At 39.5% G+C, this 23606-nt stretch overlaps 1 protein-coding gene and 1 long non-coding RNA gene across 13 annotated transcripts in view; one reads left to right on the top strand and one right to left on the bottom strand.

Annotated features, from left to right (window-relative positions):
* Positions 1 to 6558, top strand: part of LOC144324142 (uncharacterized) — a 46023-nt gene extending 39465 nt beyond the window's left edge. The window contains exon 4 of the long non-coding RNA XR_013389553.1: positions 6388 to 6558. This is a non-coding gene — a long non-coding RNA (uncharacterized LOC144324142). The remainder of the gene's footprint in view (positions 1 to 6387) is intronic.
* The window catches only part of ACYP2 (acylphosphatase 2), a 247671-nt gene that overhangs the window by 15671 nt on the left and 208394 nt on the right, over positions 1 to 23606 (bottom strand). The window lies entirely within an intron of this gene.

Raw genomic sequence — 23606 nt, 5'->3', positions numbered from 1 at the left:
TGGAGACGCCAACAGTCTTCAGTGGTCTAGGAAATTGATCCTAAAAGCTTTCTCTGAAATGGTCAAGTTTAAGGGCACAAATAAATGCTAACCAAATTCACAGATCAATTTATAAAACAAAATACCATGTATTGATTTATATTGGGTGCTGTATTTGTCAAATAGATCATCCATTTGTGCAAGAATTTTTCAACTGAGGAAGTGTGCTGAAATGGAATTACATTAGGTTTTTTTCTCCAGGCTAGGCAGATTTCGGCCTTGAGAATCTATACTGAGAGTCCCTTCTTCCGTAGGAAACACTGAACAAGTGATAATGCAGACCGCCTTTTTACAAACTCTCCATCACCTGCTGCTTTTCACTTAGCCCATCATTGCCCCAGACAGGTTAATGAGGCTACGGTTTTCTTTATGCCTACTTTGTTCCTGTCCTGAGCACATTCTCTGGTCACCTGGGTTATACTGAAACACATTCCAGGCTGTTCTTGTTTTTAGGGCAAAGACAAGAAAAAACCAATCACCTACTGTACCATATTTGCAAACTACATCATAAGACAGTTTGTTTTGAAAGAGCCGATTTTGTTTCCATTTTGGAAGGCAGCATTTCTGCTATTTTCTCTAGGTCTGGAAAAGGTAAGAGAACTGGAGCCCTTTCTAACCAGTGGCCACAGAAGTTGTAGGTGACTGCAATGCCCCTTTGTCACAGAGAATTATTCAGAAAGGGAATGCACTGAAGGGTCCTAATGGTCTCCATGGTAATCAAGCAATACTACTCTCATGGCAACATAGAAGGTCAGCGTGCTGTGTCAGGGAATGTTTCCATTATCATGGTTGCTACTCAAACTACCCTCAAACCTAGAGGCTTGAAACAGTATGTATCCTGCTATTAATCTGAAGTTTTGGGCAGAGAGAGCCCATCTCTGCCTCACTTCATGGGGAACAAAGCTCAAAAGCAGAGGATGGGAATCACTGGAAGGCTCAGCCACTCAAAGGTGTGGCAGGTGATCCTGGGAAAACTCAATCAGCTACAGTCTGGAAAAGCCGGGCTCCTCAGGCTCTCCAGCAGGGTGGCTTCAGAGCAGCCAGATTTCATACACTCATGTCAGCTCAGGAATCCAAAAGCAACATGTCAGAGAGAGTGCCAAGTGGAAGCTGCACGGTCTACTCTAACCTCGTCTCCATAGACCCTCTGTGTCACCTCCGCCGCGTTCTCTGATAGAAGCCAATCACAAGGCTTCTCCATATTCAGGGGGAGAGGAATTAGGCCCCAATCTCAGTGAGAGGAAAGGCAAAGAATCTGTAAGCTTGTTGTAAAATTACCACAATAACTTTGTATAGCTGAAGAATTACAGGAAAATATACCATTATTTACTCATTCATTCAACAAATAACCTATAGAACTTTTACTATAAACTAACTTAACTTGGCCTTCTTAAAAGATCCTAAATATTCTAACCTGAGACAACTTCTATTCGGACATGATTTATGCATCAGGAAGGATGTATTTTATTTCAGGCCTGTCATATGAAAATATTCAAACCAGCACAAAATATCAGATGATGAAAATCATCCATTTGGGGAGGAGTGTAATCTCAGCATAAATGGGTTTTTATTGGAACTCATTAAAAACCTGAGAAAATAAGAGTACAGATCTTCATCAGACACAAATATATTCTAGAAAATGTATTTCTTGAACACATTTGTGTAAAAGCAAATCAACTTTTCTACTAACTTTATCATTTTAGTGATTAATATATAAGAAAAGTTTTCCTTGACATTCCAAATATTCCAAATCATCTAGTATGTGAAAGGAAGGTTGTTCTCTGATAGATAAAAGATAAAATATGGAATACACTGGTGAATGTATTGAACAGGAATAGATTCGGCTACGAGGCACAGTGACTTAACAAGGGAGATCTTCACTTCTCCGTCATGGGAGCCTGGAGGCAGGTAGTCCAGCACCGCTGTGACAGCTCAAGGACCCTCAGAGCCTTTACAGGTTTCTACTCAGCTAGCTCTGGGATGCTGTCCTCATCTTCCTCAGCCAAGACGGACACTAGAGCTCCAACCATCATAGTTATATTCTAGGCAGCAGAATGGGAGAAAGGGCAAACAAAGGGAAAGAGAACTGGTGTCTTAAGGTAAATTGTCTTAAGATATGGTTTGTAAATATGGTACAATAAGTGAATGTTTTCTAGAAGCAGCCACACAATACTTCTGATTACATTTTATTGGCTAGAACTCAGCTACAAGAGAGAAAGAAACGTAAGCATTGTTGGCTTTATCCTGAGTGGCCATGGGTCCAGTCAAAGTCACTAGCATCATAGTAGAAGAAGGGAAGGATGCTTCCTGGAGGGCAGCTAGCAGTCCCAGCCACAGGGAGGAAATCAAGTGCTCTCTTTTGTGCATGTTAAGCATGAGATGCCACTTAGACATTTGAGTAAACAATAGTATCTACAAATTGGGAATTTAGGGGAAAGACTGAGCCAGGGTAAAAAATTGGGTACTTGTTGGCCTACAAATGATAGTACCATGGGGCCAGATGGCAACACACGGGGAATGAATGGAGACAAGGGAGAGAAGTGGCTGCCAGCAGAAGAGGCTGAGAGAACACGGTGAGAGACAGGAGAAGAACCAGGAGACTCTGGCATCTTGGAATCCTGGGGAAGAAAGGAGCTCAAGCAGACTGGAGTCCCCACAGTCTCACAGGCTGCGAGGAGTTTAAGTAACACAAGGCCTGAGAACGGATGACTGAATTTGGCAAGAAGGCGATCCCAGAGCCCAGATGTGGCTGGTTACAGGGCAGAAGTGGAGAGCAAAGCCTTCTGGGAGGGGCGAATGGGAGCTAGGAGGGGGAGGGAGTACAAGCCATCAGAATCTAGAGCTTTCTCCAGGAAACGGGCTGTAAAGGGCAATAGCTGGAGAGGAACATGGGATCTAGGGAAACCTTTTAAAAGCAGGATTGTACGTAACAGTACATATTTGCCTATGGAAATGAACTAACAGGAAAGCAAAAGGTGATGATGTGGAAGAAAGGGATAATTGCAGTAGAAAACCAGGGTCCAGTGTACACGTCGAGACAAGACGACTATAGAAAGGATAGGCCAGCTGAGACAAGAGAGTAAGGGAAGAGACAGAGAAATCAAGGCAAAATATGTGGGGAATGGATTCTGACAGTGGAATCAAAGAGCAAATACTCAAAAGACAAAGATGATTCATCTTAAGGGCCACCCAGGATTGACTGGTGGTGGCTGCCTGGGGATCCGTGTTGAGTAGACCTGGAGAAGCCTTATCCACCTCGGGGCTGGAGGGGCAGTGCATGTGCTCCCCAATATTCTGACCTGAAATGCGTAGTAACCTACTTTTGAAAGTGTTTTTATTTTTTAAAGTAATCTCTATGCCCTACATGGGGCTCAAACTCATGACCCCAAGATCAAGAGCCACATGCTCCACAGACAGAGCCAGCCAGGCACCCCTTAGTAGCCTTCTTTTCACACTGATACTTTTTCACAAAGTTCAATCATACTATAAGTACTGTTGTAATCTTTTCTGCTTAATAATATGAAGAGAATTTGCTTTTATGTCAATGGATCAATACCTACATCAATTTTGTTTTTCTTTTTTAAGATAATTTATTTGAGGAGAGAAGGGGGGAGGAACAGAGAGAGAAGCAGACTCCCCCCTGAGCAGGGAGCTTGATATGGGGGCTCAATCTCAGGACCCCAGGATCATGACCTGAGCCAAAGGCAGATGCTTAGCTGACCAAGCTCCGCCCCCCCCCCCCCCCCCCCCCGCCAGGCACCCTTCTATATCATCTTTTTAAATGTCCCTCAAGTCTTGCATTATAGGGGCGGATGCTATCATACTTACATCCTATTGTTGGAGATTCAAGTTGTTCCCATTTCAAAAATAAATATCTACTTCTAAAACTCCTTCTACTAGATTACACTGACTTTGTGATCTGGAAGGCACTGTGGTTTAAAAGGTTTAAAAGGATGTGGTTTAAAAGGATGGGCTGTTGAGCTGGAGCCTGATTCAGGCCCCTGGGATTCAAATGACTGCCTTAGTTCCTAGCTGTGCAGCCTTGGGTAAATTACTTATCTGTGTCTCAGTGTCTTCATCTGTAGGACAGGGTTAATGATACCTCTACCATATACAGTGATATGAAGATGAAAGGAGATAATACATATAAAGCACTAAATACCACGCTTAGGGCATGGAAAGCATGCAATAAAGGTTAGCTTGTGTAAATGAAGGAGATTTGGGGCAGCCCAGGTGGCTCAGCAGTTTAGTGCTGCCTTCAGTCCAGGGCGTGATCCTGGAGTCCCGGGATTGAGTCCTACGTGGGGCTCCCTGCATGGAGCCTGCTTCTCCCTCTGCCTGTGTCTCTGCCTCTCTCTCTGTGTCTCTCATGAATAAATAAATAAAATCTTTAAACAAAAATAAATGAAGGAGATTCATGTCTGTCTACTCTATCCTCGGAGCCCAGCCCAGGGGCTAACAAGGAGATGTTCAATAACCCTGCTGAATGAGTGATTTGTCCACAAGATCTTAAGTAACAGTATTAAAAGGTAAAAGGTTATGATCCTAGTCACAGAGATAAGGAAAACCAGGGTCGATTGTAGAATCCTGAGCCAAGATATATGAAGTTAACAGAGGGTTTATGTATAAGAATTATTTGGATAATTTTTTTTCTTATTTATTTTCATTCATTCATCAGGATAAAACCTAAAATATACATCACTGAATTGAAAACACCATTTTGAAAAATATAAAGACTGCACATCAGTAGAGGTGCTATTATTTCACAATGCTGTGGTCTTAAATATGTGAATGGTTGTTAGAAATAATATTTTAATTCCTAAGCTGTTAATTAAAACAGTAATACCTGCTTATCAAAAAAATCTCAGATTTACAAGATACAAGTATATGAAGCAGAAAGTGAAAGCTCCCCTTCATCACCTCCCAGCCCCACTCTTAGATGTTGCCACCCTCTGAGGTACAGTCCAAGGGGGGTATGCACCCCATTCCTGTGCATATAGAGATTCAAGTATACACAAAACTTGATGTGCAGATACCCATACACAGAATCATCATCTGATCTTAAGTCACAAAATGATGTTCTTTTTTTAAGATTTTATTTATTTTTTTGACAGAAAGAACACAAGCAAGGGGGAGTGGCAGGCAGAGGGAGAGAGAGAAGCAGGCTCCCAGCTGAGCAAGGAGCCCAGCCACAGGACTCCATTCTAGGACCCTGGAATCAGGACCCCAGCCCAAGGCAGATGCTCAACCAACTGAGCCAGCCAGGGACCCTCTACTTTCTTATTAAAAACAAAACCAAACCAGCTTCTAAATGATTTCTTTCAGAAAAGATTATCACCAGTCTGGTGTTTTCATTTGCTGAAGTTCATTTCTAGTGGTGTCTATGCCTGGGAGTGACCAACTCAGTACAGTTAGTTAATCCCTTAAAAACAAGTCAAATGTTTTTGTTCTGTTAATAAGGAAGTGCTTTTCCTTAGACATTCATAGGAATATATGAGGCAAGGGGGCGGGGGTGGGTGTGGAGACACAAGACCAGAACTAAGAACAAATCAGGGAGAACTGTGCTCCAGTTCAGAATTAATTTCCAGGATCTTGAAAATTAACCACAAACAGGGTGATCTGCCTGCCACAGAGTGAAGGCAAGTCCGGAGCAGGCAAAGGACACAAAGGAGGATTGTGAGCCAGGTTGGGAACTGCTGAAATTCCCAACACGAACACATGAACACTGATTTTTAGTTTCTCATCATCCCTGCTAGTCATTTATTGCTGGAGTTGTTTTATTTAAAGCCCCTGATCCCCACCCCCAACAGACAGGGGAGTGTAACTCATCTTGGGATTTAGAGTTGTATTCTAAAGGAAATTGTGAAGGATTTGGAGAACTTGGATATTCTTCTGTTGTTCTTTCATAAGAGATTTTGATTTACTATAGAAGTCAAATTTTTGAGGCAAAAATACTCAAATTAACATGAATTTCATTTCCAAGGGAACTGGGGTCTCCTGCATAATGAATTATGAATAAAACCACATAAAATGAATAGCAACAGTCACTTCAGCTCCTTTGTGGAAGGAGATAGGATAGAAATAAGTTAACGTATAAATGAAAAAATGAAAATAAACAGTAATGAAGTTTGCTAATTATGATGCTTGCTTCTGTTGTAAAGTCATTCATCCTAAAGAAGGAAATAATTAGTGGGTAGGCTACAATTACTATTTTTATAACTCTTTTTTGTTCAGACATATTTCTGTTCAAACTGAATTTGTATAATTAGGAAAAAGCTGAACTCGGTAAAGCATGTTCTATTAATCATATAGGTTCTATGTCACTTGGATCTGTATTTAACTCCTCAGGAAATGGTTCCACAGTCAAGGCCGGCTTGCTGATTCTCTCACCAGGAGTTAAGCCACTGTCATTTAAAAAAATATGGGGACGCTTGGGTGGCTCAGCCAATGAGCGTCTGCCTTTGGCTCAGGGCTTGATCTTGGAGTTCCAGGATCGAGTCCCACATCGGGCTTCCTGCAAGGATCCTGCTTTTCTCCCTCTGCCTCTCTCTCTGTGTCTCTCATGAATAAAAAGATAAAAGAATATGGTTCTGATTTTGTCTTTTTAATTTTCCTTCAGGATACCAGAGCCTAGAACCAACTTCTACATCACACACACACACACAATTGAGCACATGGGTCTCACCAACCCAAGCTCTGATGATTTTGTTATGTGATTTCTTCACCATCTAGTTCCGAGGAGACGGGGAATCCTAAAAAAGTGAAGTTTGGTCTAGTCCCCAAACTCGGCCCATTCTTACTTTTCCTGGGCATTATTAGGCTAATACGGTACTTCTCAGCCTATTGATTGAGACACTGGTATCCACATAAGATCCACTGACAGCGTCCTATCCATGTGCACTATCATAGCACCCCTGTTTTACTTTGCACATGGTGCTTAATTTTTTTTTGGTGCTTAATTTTTTTTTTAAAGATTTTATTTATTTATTCAGAGAGAGAGAGAGAGAGAGGCAGAGACATAGGCAGAGGGAGAAGCAGGTTCCATGCAGGGAGCCCGACATGGGACACGATCCCGGGTCCCCAGGATCACACCCTGGGCTGAAGGTGGCACTAAACTGCTGAGCCCCCGGGCTGCCCATGGTGCTTAATTTAATGAACTGAATCAAATAAGGTATCTGGATAGGATTTAGCAATCCCATTCCTGGGTGTCTCTCCTAAATGATTGAAATAGAGATCTCAAAGAGATATTAGCATTCCCAACTTCACTGAAGCACTCTTCACAGGAGTCGGATATGGAAACAACCTAAATGTCTGTTGACAAATGAATGGATGAAGAAAGATGGATGAATGGGTAAAGAACATGTGGTATATACATACAATGGAATATTACTCAGCCTTAAAAAGAAGGAAATTATGCCACCTATAACATGGATAGACCTTGAGTACATTGTACTAAGTGAAATGAATCAGTCACAGACTAATACTGCACCATTCCATTCATATGAGGGGTCTAAAATATAGCTAAACTCACAGAATCAAAAAGTAGAATAAGAATTGTTAGGATCTGAAGGGAGTAGGGAATGGGGAGTTGCTAATCAGTTGCCATAACATTTCAGGCAAGATGCATACATTTTAGAGATCTGCCGTACAGCATTGTACCCGTCATCAATAATACTGTATCACACACTTAATAGATTTAAGGGGGTACCTCTCATGTTAAGTGTTCTTACACACACACAAAAGTAATCTGGCATCCAAAGCATCAGAATATATCCAAATGTCAGGAGAAGGGACTTGTGCCCTGATTTCTGAGCTGCAGTGACAAGGTTAATTATAATTAGATTCTAATACTAAGTCATATCAACGGAGACTAATCAGTCATTGAGTCGAGGTAATAAACTGGAGTCAATAACATAGAGAGTAATGTACTTTAGAAAAGTGCTCTATTTTTAAAATGTTTTTGGTTATGTTATTTCATTTATTTATTTATTTTTTTTTTTTTTATGTTATTTCATTTAAACCTCCAACTTCTCTCTCAGTAAGATATTATTTCTATTTACATATGAAGAGACCTGGGTTCAGAGAGATAAATTCCTCTCCCTCTTGGTGATGTCTCCTTTTCCACTTGACTTTTAAACACCTTCCCCCAGTCCAAGTCCCTGCTCCGCTGTGTCGGGTATACTTGGACCCAAGCTCGAGCTTGCTAATAAACCCCCGTGCGCTTGAAAAAATAATAATAAATAAACAAACACTTTCACCCTATGATCCTGACACCTGGTAGATCCCCTTCAATCAATCAATCAATCAATCAAGCTAACCATTTAATGAAACATAAACCCACTTTCCAGTTACCATCTCATTTCTGTTTTTCTCTCAATTTTCTCTTTTGTGTCTTAAGAGTAAAATCTGTTCAATGCCTCTTCCCTACTCCTCATTAACTCTTCAACCCATAGAAAGTGGCTTTTAAGTAAGGTACCCTCCACTAAAGCTGTTCTCAGCAAAGTTATCAGAGTCCTGCGTATCACTAAATCCAAAGCATCATACATTTTTTTGCTGTTTCCTTACTTGACAATTTCTCCTCCTCTCAGGCCTAGGCTTCTGGGACACCACACTTTTGTCTTCCTCCCACATCTCCAGGTGATCCTTCCCAGGGAGAGATCCTCTTAACTTTGCTAAATCCTTACTTACATCTGATCCTTAGGCTTCCTCTCCTAATCTTATGTTCTCTAAGCTCTATCCACTCTTTGAATGATTTCATCTAAACCCAGATTTAATACAAAAGTTCCAGATTCATATACTCCTCTGCCTACTGTCACCACTCGATTGCACCATATCTACCTCCACTCACACCTCCCTTACCCAAAATGCTCTTCCTCCCACATTGTAAAACTTGACAGAACCTGGGGAGTCAAAGACTCTTAACATTCCTGCATAGTCAGTCAGTTGTGTCCTGTTGACTCTAGCAGTCTTTTCATCTCTCCTGCTCATTTTTATTATTTATTCATGAGAGACACATGACTTGACTTACATCAGGCTCTTGTCTACTTGCCAGGTATACAGGTGAAGATTGGCTCTGAGTCTTGGGGCCATTACTCAGCAGGTGCAGTGAAAAGATTTGATATTTGTCACCTTCCTATTACAGTGTTTGGCTCTGAACAACAACTATTGCTGGAAGATTAGGGGCAGGGAGGTGCTTGCTCAGGAATAGAAAATTATAAACCACAACGTTTGCATTTCATCTTCACCACAGTTGAATTTTATCTTCAAATAGCCACAAAAGAGGATGCGGTGTCAAGTACAAACCAATGAACAAATAGTTAGAGATCTCTCCAGTCACCTGTATTAGGTATCTGGGTTACAAAGACAAATATGGCATGGTTTCTCTACCCAACAGACTCACAGTCTAGTGGGAAAAGCAAATGATTAGAATTCAGCATGATAAATGTGATAACCAAGGAATGTATGAAGCATTGCATGAGCGCAGGAGAGTTCCCATTCTGCCCTTATTGCAGTAAGCACATAAGGTGGTGGAGGAGGGAGTGACATCCTGCCTGAGGAGAAAGAGTAGGGCTTCCAGAAGATGTAAAAATGTTCTCTCTCACAGAAACCTTAGGGGACTGTAGCTCTGCAAACTGACAGCCAGCTGTTTTCGCAAGTTACACAACCTAGGTGATTCCCAATCTCTACATCTCTAAAATGAAAAGGCTGGTTTGAATCAGAGGTTGGCAAACATTTTCTATAAAGGGCCGGATAGTAAACGTTTCAGGTTTTGTGGTCCATATAGTCTGTCACAACTACTCAACTCTGCTCTTGTAATGCAAAAGCAGCCATGGACATTACATAAACAGATGGGCCTGGCTGCTTTCCAATACAACTTGATTTACAAAAACAGGCAGTGGGCTGGATTTGGCCTATGGAATGTAGTTTGCCTATGCTCTGTCTCAATTATCTTTAAGATGCCTTCTAAATTTACCATTCTATTGGTTCCTGAAATGGTAGTTCTCAAAAACTTGATATACTTGATATTTTTTAAATATACTTTTGTTGTGACTGGTTAGGTCAGTAAGTTTAAGTCAGGGATCCCTGGGTGGCTCAGTGGTTTAGCACCTGCCTTCCACCCAGGGCGTGATCCTGGAGTCCGGGGATTGCGTCCCACATCGGGCTCCCTGCATGAAGCCTGCTTCTCCCTCTGCGTGTGTCTCTGACCCTCTCTCTGTGTCTCTCATGAATAAATAATAAAAAATAAAATAAAAATAAAGTAACATTAAAAATAAGATTTGAAGTTCAACTTATTGTGGGTCAATTAGCTTCTCTGTTTCATGACCACAAGCCACACTGGGAACTTTAACAGATTCATGGTCCTGCCTGGAGTCCAGTAAGGCAAGAATGACAAGGCAAATGTCATCCTTTCCAGCTTCTAAGAATATCCCCCCCCCCAACACCTGCTCCACTAGTGATTGTGCAAAACTCCCCTTTACATGTATATCAGCACCAGTGAGTTCATTTCAAAAGAGCAACTTACTTTCAAGAAAAGTTATCAATGTAAAAGCAGGCTTTGGGCATCTATAGGTCAATAGGAATGTCTCATCACCTTTTCATTAAACCAGATTCGTTTTTATGGCTGCTAAACAAAAGTATGGTACAAAAGCATGCTGTTATGCACCTAAGCTAAAGCAGAATCAGGAAACTACAGGGCATGGATACCGACAATCCTCCCTGCTTCCTCCCTTTCCTTTGGTAGACATTACTACTAAATTCTAGCACTTTTCCCCACAGAGCCTTAGATGTGTTTCTCAGGATTCATCCCAACACACTGAACCAGGAAGCTGCTCCAAGTTGACTGGCATCACTGCACTAGAAGCATAAGTTAGGCCCTAATTTTTCCTATCATGTTCCCTCCTACCACCAAGTTACTCTTGTTAAAAAAGATACACATAAAAATTTAAAAAGATAGACAGACAGCATTGAATATAGAAGCTCTAAAGTTCAACAATACAAAACTAAAGATACTGTAAATCTCATATAGCAGATAGGAGTATAAATCAGTAAAAACATTTTATGGAGAAAAACTCAGCATTGTTGATTAAGTCTTAAAATGTGCATACTAGTTGGGCACTTGGGGCTTCCTTATATTATTCTTTCTGCTTTTGAGTGTGTTCAAACTTATCCACATAAAAATTTTTTAAAGTGTTTAATGAAGATAAAAATGTCATGGTAGTTGATAAGTGATATATTATATAGAAGTAAAATCTGAATTAAGTAATCATACAGAACTGAGATAATTCAATGTTGCCTCATTATAGAAAGTTTTGTACTGTAATTATTTAGCATATAAAACTACAAAACAAATTCTACTACTGAAATCATTTTACTAATTTCTTAACAGGCACACTAAAGGATTTATACAGGCTTATAAATGCATAAAATATTTCTGAAAAAATAAATGGAAACTACCATAAGCAGCTGCTTCCCAGGAGGAAGGATGGAGACTTCTCACTGAATATTCCATTGTTCCTTTTGAATTTTTGTATATCTTGCATTTACTGCCTAATTATATAAATAAATTGTGACTCCATGATTCCACTCCCAAAAATTTATCCTAAAGTAATAATTGAGGAGTAAAGGTACTACCTCAAGGATTTTCATTGTATACAAGAAAATATTTCAAGTAATTTAAATATCTAATAATTAGGAACTGATTAAATAAATTACTATATTTTCATACAAAGGAATATAGAAGATGAATTTTTACTTATAAAGATGTTGTAATATGGTGTTAAGCTTTCTAAAAGCAGGTTATATGTAATGTATATATAGTATGACATTAGTTTTATAAGAAAATATATACAGACAGAAAAATATTTGAAAGATATATATCAAAGTGTTAAGAGTAATCATCTCCTGAAATATAAATAGTTTTCTTTCCTTTCTTCTGTGCTTTCAAATTTCCCCAGTAAATATTATTAATTTTAAATTAATAAAAGATTATTGAGAAAATGCCTAAGGGAATAAAAAATTTTCTCTTTTTTTTCCTGTATGAAAGAGCAATCTGAACACAGAAATATAAAATTTGGCTTTTCTGATCAAGGTCATTACAAAAAAAATGCTGAAATTTTATTTGTAATGTCTCTTGCAGGGGGGTAGTGACATCTAGAGCTAGATACTACCTAATATTTTACAAATGATATCAATTCTTTTCAACATTTAGTAATTCCAGGGACACCTGGGTGGCTCAGTGGTTGCATTGGGCTCCCGGTGAGGAGCCTGCTTCTCTCTCTATGTCTCTGCCTCTCTCTCTCTGTCTCATGAATAAATAAATAAAATCTTAAAAAAAAAAAAGATTTAGTAACTCTAACGTGGTAATGTAAGGAATGATTTTCCCCCTGTGTGAAAAATAAATTTTGTAATATTGAAAAATGTTAGACTAACATATATAGAATGTAATTAACAAAAGAGAATGGGGATCTCTGGGTGGCTCAGTGGTTTAGCACTTGCCTTAGGGCCAGGTCATGCTCCTGGAGTCAAGGGATCAAGTCCCGCATCAGGCTCCCTGCATGGAGCCTGCTTTTCCCTCTGCTTGTGTCTCTGCCTCTCTGTGTCTCTCATGAATAAATAAAATCTTAAAAAAAAAATGAGAATGATGGCTGAAATACCAAACATTTTGAGTAGAAGACTCGTATGGATTAAATAGGTTATTGCAGCCATGGCTGGATAGTGAAGGATCTGTACAACTTGCTTGGGATTTGACTTTTTTTTTTTTTTTTTTTTAGATTTTATTTATTTGACAGAGAGAGAGCACAAGCGGGGAGAAGGGGGTATAGGAAGAGGGAGAAGCAGGCTCCCCATGAGCAGGGAGCCCAAATGGGGCTTGATCCCAGGACCCTGGGATCATGACCTGAGCTGAAGGCAGACACTTAACCAACCAAGCCAGATGCCCCTAGACTTTTTCTATAAAGACACAGACTGAGTTGTATTTCAGAATGAAAACTCAAGGTGCCCAGAGAGGGAGTAAAAATTAAAAATAGAGTACACCTGGGGCACTTTTTATGGCAATTTCTTTAATCTCCCCTACAAGGATAGAAAAGGCACACTAAAAGCTATTTAGCTCAGGAAAATAATAGGGATATGCTTAATTTTGCATTTTATTGTTTGACTAAATATTAATAAGAAATTATATTAAATTGGAACCTCCTTCGTCCTTACCAAATACAGCAGCATTAGGCAAATCAAGTACAGCTTAGATGTTCATTATAGATCAGTACATGCTGACGTTCCAAGTTCACTTAAATGGAATTCACTTAAGATGTTAGAGTCTATACATCTGCTTAATCATTCTCAGAAATTAATATTCCTTAGAGAAGTGTTAAATACGATGCCGATCTCTACTCTCTGAGCTATCAGTTTCTCCCCAGTGAGACCCTCAGGAAGCACATTCCTACGGTTGCCAAAAGAAAGTACTAGAAAATTTCCCCATTCCACCTTATTTTTTTCAAGATTTTAGGGAAACGTTAAAAAATGGTTTTCTTTCCTGATCTAATACCAGAAGCCAGAAATATTCAAGTGGCACTAGTTTCCTTTCAAAATTAAAAACTGATGAAAACATGAAATTTTTCATCTTTAGCCAATAGTCCCACAGAGCTAATGCTCAGGCTCCTGTGGGTGGGCGTGACATGTGACAGGTTAGGAGGTCCAAGGAATCAGATGTTCCCGGAAAAGTATACTTGGATTTAGGTTCATTGTTATAGGCTCTCTTTCAGAGAATATAGTTGAACTCCTATAATTTAAAGGCTTCTATGAAATGAAATGTAGCTCGAATAAATCAGAGGGGCGGCCCCATTATAGTCAGCCAGTGGAGCTGGAACATTTTAACTCAAGGTCAAAATAAACTTTATTGGAGCATTTTTTAAAGACCAAGGTTATTTAGGTAAGAAGGTCTCCTTCTTCTTTGTTCATACCTCACCTTGCACAGAACTGTAAAATACCACCAGGATGCCTGAAACACAGTCTAGAGCATTCGGGACCACCTCAGCTCAGGTTGCCATGGCATTTTCTACGACTGAGCCTTGTGCCTTCCCTTGCAAACTAAAATAACACTGAGCATGTGAAAAACATCTATGCTATGAATAAGTTATTACCGAAATTTAATTAACATGATGTTTACCGTTTCCAATTCTGGGACAATAACACTAAGCACTGTTACAAAGTGGTCAAAAAAACAACAACAAAATCCTGAAAGAATGACATGTGAATTTATTGCTTCTCAGGTTGCAATCGGATGCAGATGTTTTGGATAATAAAGAGTAAGGAAATAAAGGATAAGGAAAGCACCCCGTGGGTGTTTACCGTGGCAGCACCAACTTGCCACTGTGGTTCGCATCCTTCTCCTTTGTAATCACATTAGGCCAAGCTCTTCTTGGTTTTATGTAATATTTTCTTGTCCTGTGGACGCTGCGGCTCATTAAAAAAACAGTTTGACTCATTATGGCAAACAGAGCTTCCTCCCTGGGCTTCCTTTTTTATCAAAAGTTAGTTAAAAATTGTTTGACATGCTAAGTAATCTTCAACAAAAAATGTTTAATTTTTCCCAGATCTGTCTTTTGGTTTTAGAGAACAATAATTTTATTGTCTTGATATGATGCTGGTCTTTGTGAAGCTCAGGAGACAAAGCCAGCCACTTGTGCATACTGCAAATTCCTGTTTTTATGCCAAAAATAACCTTTGTGACTAGTGGCAGTGCAGGTTGGTCTTGCCTCCCTACCCTCTTTGGCTGGGGATGGTGGAAGGAGCAGGAGGAAGGTTGTTGGGAATATCTGCTCAGAAGGCCTTGGACATAAAGGTTGAGAAATGTTAACTGATGAGATTCAGTGAGATTTTATATTTAAAACCGGAACCCACAGATTCGATGTTTCCCAAGGGCTGTGTATCTCCCTTCCGATTTTTTGCCATAAAAGAGAATATTAAATAATGCAGAAGTGATTGTACTCTATCTTCTGAGGGTACATTGAACACACTGTGTGTTTCAGTTTTAGACAGAAGCTTAAGACTTCCTAGCTCTCTAGCACATGCCCAAACAGAGAGGTTAAGGCATGCTCCCCCGTAGTTTGTCATTTATTCAAAATTGGGTTTGGATAGGCTCTAGTTTTGTTAAATCTGAACAGTCACAGTTTTTCATATTGTTGCTGTAACTGCAGCCCAGAGATAGAAAGAGCCCAAACAGCTTTATTAAAGTCTACCTACCACAGCTCCCACCTTGATTCTTCCCAGACTTCCTGTCCCTAAACTCAATTCTTTGTTCTTTTCAGATGAAAACAAGCTGACCCTTGCTAAATAAGCATCTTCTTGTGATAGGCTCTTGACAAATGTAGTCTTTATAAAATAAGACTCCAGAGTTGAAATGTGAAATATTTTAGGGGCCCCTGTGTCCTAGCATTGAAAATGTCTTGTGAGAAAAGCCCTATTTTCTTTGATTGATTCATTCTGCTCAATATTCACTTGACACTTGTTCATGCAAAGCAATAGGAGTGATTCAAGATTATGGAAAGTACAGTCTCTGACTTGGAGAAATTTGCAATCTCGAAGAAAATAAGTATATAACATGTATTTAACAGCAGAGTTGCTATCCAGCCTGTCAAAACTGAACCATTTATCTGACTCTTTCATTGTACAAATGAGGAATCACAGTGACATGAACTGCCCGAACCATATCACCAGTGTAGACATCACTGGGAGAATGGAGAAACCACTTGGTATCGAGCAAGTCACTTATTCCATCACTCACTATTTATATGATTTTGGACAAATTACTTAACCCAATGAGCTAAGCCAGGCCTTGAAGGGTTGACGTGGGTTGGAAGACTGGCTGAGAAAGGGAACACAGACTTCCTACAGGACTGTTTCACACAGACTTACTGTGACCCAGAGGCAGGAAGTATGAAGTGTATTTACAAGATAAGGATGAAAGCGAGCTGGTGCAGCTTCTATATTTCTCCCGACTTCCTCACAGAACGTTGGCTAAAGTTCAGTGGTCAATGCAGCCCCCAGGGAGTGATAAACCTGCCAGGTCACTGACTCCAGGCTGTGGGCTCACGGCCTTTCATATTGCCACAGTTGGGCATGAGGGTGCTCCATTTTTTACTGCTTCTTTGGGCCTAGCATGGGCCAGCCTTGGCCCACTGCACTTGCTCAACTTTACTTTCCTCACTTATGATAGTGATTCTCTATCTCTCTCTCTCTCTCTCTCTCTCTGTAGGCTTATTCTAAGCCTTGGGCAAGATGGTGCACGTCAAGTGCCTAGCAGGATGCCTCATCCAAAGTGCTTCATAGGTGGCTTTCTCAGTTGAGGATATGAAAGTGGGATTCAAATTTCCTGACTCTCAAGCCTGTTGTTCTTTTCAATATGCAAGTAATGGTGACTTCATTTAGTGGGTACTCATTTTGCACCGATGGAATGTGATATATTAAAGAGTGACATAAAACTATGATTATTTGCAGAAAGCACTGCAGATCTAGAAATCCTAAGAATCTGTTTAAACTTATTAGCCTATATGCATTTATTAAAGTGACTGGGTTTATAATGAAGTTACCATAAGTAGGAGCTTTTTTTATGATGGTTAAGTATAAGCTCAAAAATATAATAAAAAGGGAAGAAATTCTATTCAGAATAGCAAAGTGAAACAAAACAAACAGGAGGGAGGATAAACTCAGAATTGTCTATAATATTTATAAAGAGGATTACAAAGCATTTTATGGACCATATGTAAAGAAAACTACAAAGCTATATTGGAATAAACAAAACAAGGTAAACAAATTGAGATATATACTATGGTATCATATAGGAAAAAAACTTCAAGTACAGTTATTTACTATTTGTTAAATATTAAAGTTTTACACTAACAATGAAACCATGAGTATAACGCTGAACTATTTCCTAGGAAATCCTAAAACAAAGCATATTAATTATTAAAAAGGGGGCACTTGAGTGGCTTAGTCAGTTAAGCACCTGACTTTTGGCTTCGGCTCAGGTCATGATCTCAGGCTTGTGGGATAGAGCCCCACAGCAGGCTCTGCATTCAGTGTGGAGTCTGCATGAGTTTCTCTCTCCTTCTCCCCCTCCAAATAAATAAATCTTTGAAAATAAATAAATGAATAAATAAGTAACCAAGGCAGTGCGGATCAGAGAGATAATTTACATGTATCATAAAATTAGGGAAAATAATAATTATTTAATAATTGCCTAATTATACTTTATTAATTCCCAAGATAACTGGCTAACAAACACAAAACAAAATATGATTTGGATCAGCTCTCATACTACATACCAGAGTAAGCCCCTAGTGAATTAAAGAGTTAAATATTTCATTTAACTCTTTGCAAAGCTAGAGAAAAAAGAATCAGATATTTATGAAATCTTTAGAGGGATAGTATCTTTGAAAAGCTTACAGCAAAGGAAAAAAATAAATGGCTCCCAAAAAATCAAGCAAGAAAATGACTAACATAAAAAAACTCCCGAAATTAAAAGAAACACAATTGGGAAACATTGGTATGGATTATAATAAAAAAGAAGCTGGTATATATAACACATGCAGAATTTATTTAAACCTACAAAAATATTAAAACCTCAAGAAGGGGCAGCCTGGATGGCTCAGCAGTTTAGCGCTGCCTTCAGCCCAGGGCGTGATCCTGGAGATCTGGGATCGAGTCCTGCATCGGGCTCCCTGCATGGAGCCTGCTTCTCCCTCTGCCCGTGTCTCTGCCCCCCACCGCCCCCCGGTCTCTCATGAATAAATAAATAAAATCTTTAGAAAAAATAAAAAATAAAACCTCAAGAAATGGTCAAAGGATACAAACATACAATTCACTTATGAAGAAATGTATGTAAATTATATATATTAATAAATATGTAATATATAATCAAGTAAATAATATATTTGCATTATCATTATATAACTAACATTCTTGTACATTTATAACAGCAAAAACTGGAAACAAGTAAAATGCCCAATATAATTGTACTATATCAACTTAACTATGATATAGGTATTAGAGTTATAATTACAAAAACTGGAAAAAACTGTTCTTATTTAATGGTGGAAGGGAGCCAGTAATTATTCCTCTTACTGTGTATACTGAAGAAGACAAAAAAGAAAGTCACTAATGACATAGAATAGTGGAATCATGGATAATATTTTTTCTGCATATAAATCTGGAGAGGAAGGAGGAACCAGCTATACCAGTCATTGAACAATACTAGTTGTTAAACCTTATGGACTTTAACACCCAAATATTTTTCAACACCTGTCATATTTATTATTTTTTAAAAGCTTTTATTTATTTGAGAGACAGAGAGCACAAGTGAAGGGAGGGGTGAGCAGGGAGCCTGATGAGGGATCAATCCTAGAACCCCAAGATCATGACCTGAGCTGAAGGCAGACACTTAACCGACTGAGCCCCCTAGGTGCCCCCACACTTATGGTATTTTAGAGGAAAGTAAAGAGAAGAAAATAAGAATATCAGTGTCAAATGGCTAGTTATTAGCTTTCGTAGAGGAAGGATCTTTCACTGTGCCAAAACCTTACATAGACCCCAATGTTTCCAAAAGACACCAGAGAATGCAAGGAACACACCTTGAGAAACTAGTGTATTTGATTTTTGCCACACCTTTGTCTTTGAAGCCCTTTTCTGGGCTGGTGGTATCCTGTTTGTTTTCCCCTTTCCTGATGTTTTACTTTTACCATAATACTTGTTTTAAAAGTTTGCCTGGCTTTAGACAAATGTCTTCATCATTTATATCTTAATTTATTTCTTACAATTCCTAATACATTTCAATTTCTTTTTATGGTCTTTCATCTTCTCCTTTACTACATCACATATAACAGACATAATTTAGGAGTTAATAACCAGGAATAACAGACATGGGTTTAAATCCTGACTTGGTTGTGTGATGTTAAGCAAATTGCTTATTTTTAATCTTTCAATATCTTCATTTATAAGATGGAAATAATAATACTCCACTGATCGCTCCTGGGGAGCCTGATACGGGCCAATACCAGGACCCTGAGATCACGTCCTGAGCCAAAGTCAGAAGGCTAACCAACTGAGCCACCCAGGTGCCCCCTGTCATTGCCTTTTTAAAGATGCCCTTTCTTTCTAAAACGTAATCGTGTGTAAATAAATAGGTATACCAAGTTCTTTTAAGCACAACACCCAAATGAAAACTTTCATTTACTAAAACTGAAGAAAAGACAGAGGGAAATGCATCTGTTCAATCCTGGCTTTCTGACTTTAATAGTCCATCAACCTCATTTCAACTACTGAAGGCTGCAGAATGATCAAAACCGAAATATAGGACTATGTGACGGAGTTCATATTTAAACTTCTGAAAATGAAAATGAATCTCAGTCGGAAAGTTCAGGCAGGGAGAAAGGGGTGTTTTAAAGAATTAAATGTTATGGCTCAGGCTCAAAATAACTACAGCTGGCAGGAAATCAAGGCTTTCCATATTGTGTCTTCAGTATTGTCAGTGACTAGTGTAGGTTTTCTGGATGTGTATTTTTTAAATGCTCCTTGAAATCGGTAAGTAATATGAGCATTACTTGGACCTTATTTGAATTTATTTGAATTTCAACAGCTACCAACAGATGTGCTTAGAAGCAATAGGCCCCAATTCCCAAATAGCACAGTATTTCAAATCTATTTTAGACTCTGAAATGAGAGCCCATTCCAGAAAGACAGTTCTGAACCTTTCTCCCAGCTGCAGAAATACCTCTTCTTGTTGCCCCCCTGACCTACACCAAGGGAAGCCGCTTGAAAAGATGTTCCTTTGCCACAATCATTTTACCATTGTAACCCACAAATGGAAAAATAAACTGTTGGCTCCTCTTCAGAAAACCTGTTCCCACATTGCCCAGAACCAGGCAGATAAATAAAACCATAGAGTGCTTTTCATTCTCATCTCATTTTCCAAAACGATCTTGTTATTTTTGATACCTATTTTGATACCTTGGTGAGCTCATAAAATGGGGCTTATCTACTAACAGTTAAGTCATATGAACCTTTTTAAGGTAAGTTATTTTATCCAAGGTTCTAGGACCATCCCTCCTTCTGGCCTGTTCCTTGGGACTTAACTCCATCGGTTTTCACATTCACTTAAAACGATTTGCTCTCCCTCCCACCCCTCTCTTTAGGATATACAAGCCCTTCCCATTGGAAAATACAAACCTCTAACCTGAATTCTTCTCTGCCTATTGGCCTATCTTATTTCTTCCCTTCATAACCCAGCTCCCAGAGGTAATAAATCCCTAGTAAATCAGATGGAAACTCTAGGACTTTGCTTTCAGACATAATGGCAATGACTTTATTAGGTGCCTCTCTGTTAGAGCCAGGTACTCTTATAGGCCTTAGAATTTATCTATCTATCTATCTATCTATGAGAGAGAGAGAGAGAGGTGGGGGGAGGGACAGAAAGAGAGGTAGAGAGAGAATCTATTTTTTTTTTAAGATTTATTTACTCATGAGAGACACAGAGAGAGGCAGAGACATAGGCAGAGGGAGAAGCAGGCTCCCTAAGGGGAGCCTAATTCGGGACTCGATCCCAGAACCTCAGGATCATGACCTGAGCTGAAGGCAGATGCTCAACCACTGAGCCACTCAGGTGCACTGGGTAGAAAGAGAATCTCAAGCAGGCAGCATGCCCAGCATGGAACCAACAGGGGGAGCGTGGTCTCACAACCCTGAGATCATGACCAGAGCCAAAATCAAGAGTATGTTGCTCAACCACCTGAGCCATTCAGGCACTCCTCAATTTTTTTTCTTGATTATAAAAATATATGAATAATTCATGTCCTTTATAACAAATCAAGCAATACAGAAACAGACAAAGACAGAATCAATGCCTCCCCTGCCTGAGCTCCATATCTTTAACTGTCACAACCACTAGAAGAAAATTGAGGCGGAGAAAGGGTCAGAGTGTACCCTGCAGCGTTTAAGAGGAAGAGTTGTGGAGTCTGAGTGCCTGGATTCATACCTTGACTTTGTCATTTACTATGTGTCCCCGAGCAAATTACTTATTATTTCTGCACCTCAGTTTTTCTATCTATGAAATGGGGCTAAATGATAGTACCTAGTTCACAGGGTTCAGTGAGGATGTAATACACCAAAACACAAAAATATTGTTGTTTCTAAAGAAAAAAAAGATCAAAAAGAGATTTAAAAATGACAGCTGAGAAGAACTCACTAGGCATTAGAACAAAATTCTATTTACCATTCTGTATCTACTGTAGAGATAAAAGAGTTTTTAAAGCAGCTGGAAGAATTTGCTCAAAAAATATGCTCTTGTAATGATGACACCATTGATGCACTTTGTTTTTTAAGGTCATGCTATGTTTTAAAAGATCCTACAATATTTCAAATTTTCATAAATTTATTGATTTGCTAGAGTACCAACTTTATTTTTAACCATTAATTGTATTGCAATCACACAATAATTATGTTTAACGTTTAGAGATTACAAACATATTTGATATGATGTTTTATACTATATTTTTCCATTTTTATAATGGCTCTGTATACCCTTGGGCTGACCTTAGTCAGACCCTGGGGCCTGTCTGCCCGGCCAGCACCCGACACAGACCTTCAACCTCACAGATTCATCAAGCATCATCATGCATATTTGCTCTGAGTGCTGCATTACTAGAAAATGATTAAATCACAATTATTGACTTTTCTGGAGTAAATCATTACCCACATTCTGGTAACTAAAATATTTTCACTCCACTTCTATTTATATACTTTTTCTAAGAGGCCACAGAGAGATGACTGCCACCGCGAAGCTACTTGGTTAATCACGTAAAGCCTCTTTCTCATCATCCCCTAGGCACACACAGTTTCGTGAGCTTTTTATGGGAAACTGAGGAAATGAACATAGTGTGCATCTCCTCCTCTCACCTGCCCACATTCTTTCCGGTCTTCACCGAATAAAATGGTATTGAGGCCCTCAGCATTCTACACTGAGTGGCCTCGCCCAAGGAACCACGGCTCTGCAAGTCACTAGACAAATACACTTGTTTAAAGAATTAAGTCAAGAGTGAGAGATCCCTTTCAAAGCAAGGAAGAACTGCTCAACAAAATTTGAAGAATCCAAGAGAAATAAGACCATACAATTCACAGGCTCTCTTCATTCACCTTATATTAGGTTTATCTATTGAAAAAGCATGCTTTTTCTGTTTCCCAGGAATTTAAACATGCCACAGTTCTACAGTGTGAAGATCTGTGACCACAGTGCACTTCTCCTGAGAAGCCCTCCTTCTTTCCTCATTTTTCTTTTCTCTTCTTCCTTCCTTTTTTCTTTCTCTTTCTATCCCTCCCCGCTCCCTCTTCCTCTCTGTTCACATCACTTTCTCTTGTTGACTGGATGGCTCAAATGTTTTCCATCATCTCTCTTTATTCCCCCTTTAAAAAAAATGTATGTGTGTGTGTGTATATATATATGTGTGTGCGTGTGTGCGTGTCTGTGTCTCCCCAGAATGTTTTAAGCCCCAACTTAAGACCTTATTTTGTCCTTTTCAATAGTTTCTGGTCTGTCTAGGACACAAACAGAATGAAAGACCCCAGAGAGAAAATTACATTTCACAGTAAACTCAGTTTTATCACCTCTCAGTTTCCGATTTAAAAAAACAACATATACTTTCCTTATTTTTGACCTGCTAATGTATGTGTAACTGTCATCTAGGCACTTTGAGAAAAAGAAAAACAGTAAAATACAGGGTCTGTGATGTTAATATGCAATTTTAAAGGTGCCTACTTTCCCACAAACTGATTTCAGCTAAGGGTGGCATTACTGTATCATTAACCATGGCCCTAGAATACAGAATGAGCTTTAAAATGTCCTGACCTCAGTCTCGATGGCCTAATGTCCTGCATTCATGCCCCTCCTACTTCATCCCCCCACATTTCTTAATGATTTTAGCTCCTGGCTCATTCTCACTGCTCTGGACTTTTAGCTTTCAGTGTTTTCAATACAGACATCAGTGATCCTTCCCACCCTGGCCTCCTGATTCATTGACCTCCTCCCCGGAACGGCCTCACCCCCAGTGTGCCTCATCTCAGCCCCCCTCTGAGGAGGAGGAGGAAGATTCTGAACCATCCCTTGCAGTCCGCTCCCAGACTGCTATGGCATCCTTCTAGCTCACTCTGGTTCTTGGCCCCAGTGACCTTCAATTCCCTGGGTCTTCCAGTGTATGGATCAGGCCACCTTTTCACTGCCCCTCATCCCTGTATGTCCTCTACTCCTCCAGGCTTAAATTCTAAGATCGATTATGATCATCATTCTCTTGCCCATCTTGCTTCAGCTCTAAATCTGACTCTGCTTACTCATGCTGTGCCTTTATACTGAATGTGGCTGAAGAAAAATTCACAACCAGGCTGAAGGGCCTCACTTCAAATTCATGACCTTGTTGATCTCTCTTTAGAGTCCCACTGCCTCTTGCCTCATACTCACTTGGCAATCTTGCTTTCTACTTTACTGGGAACACTGAAGCAATCAGAAGAGAATTTCATAGATACCACCACTT

The sequence above is a fragment of the Canis aureus genome, chromosome 11 (genome assembly GCF_053574225.1).
Source record: "Canis aureus isolate CA01 chromosome 11, VMU_Caureus_v.1.0, whole genome shotgun sequence".
NCBI lineage: Eukaryota > Metazoa > Chordata > Mammalia > Carnivora > Canidae > Canis > Canis aureus.
The sequence above is the reverse complement of the archived record's forward strand: the minus strand, read 5'-3'. Positions and strand labels throughout refer to the sequence as shown.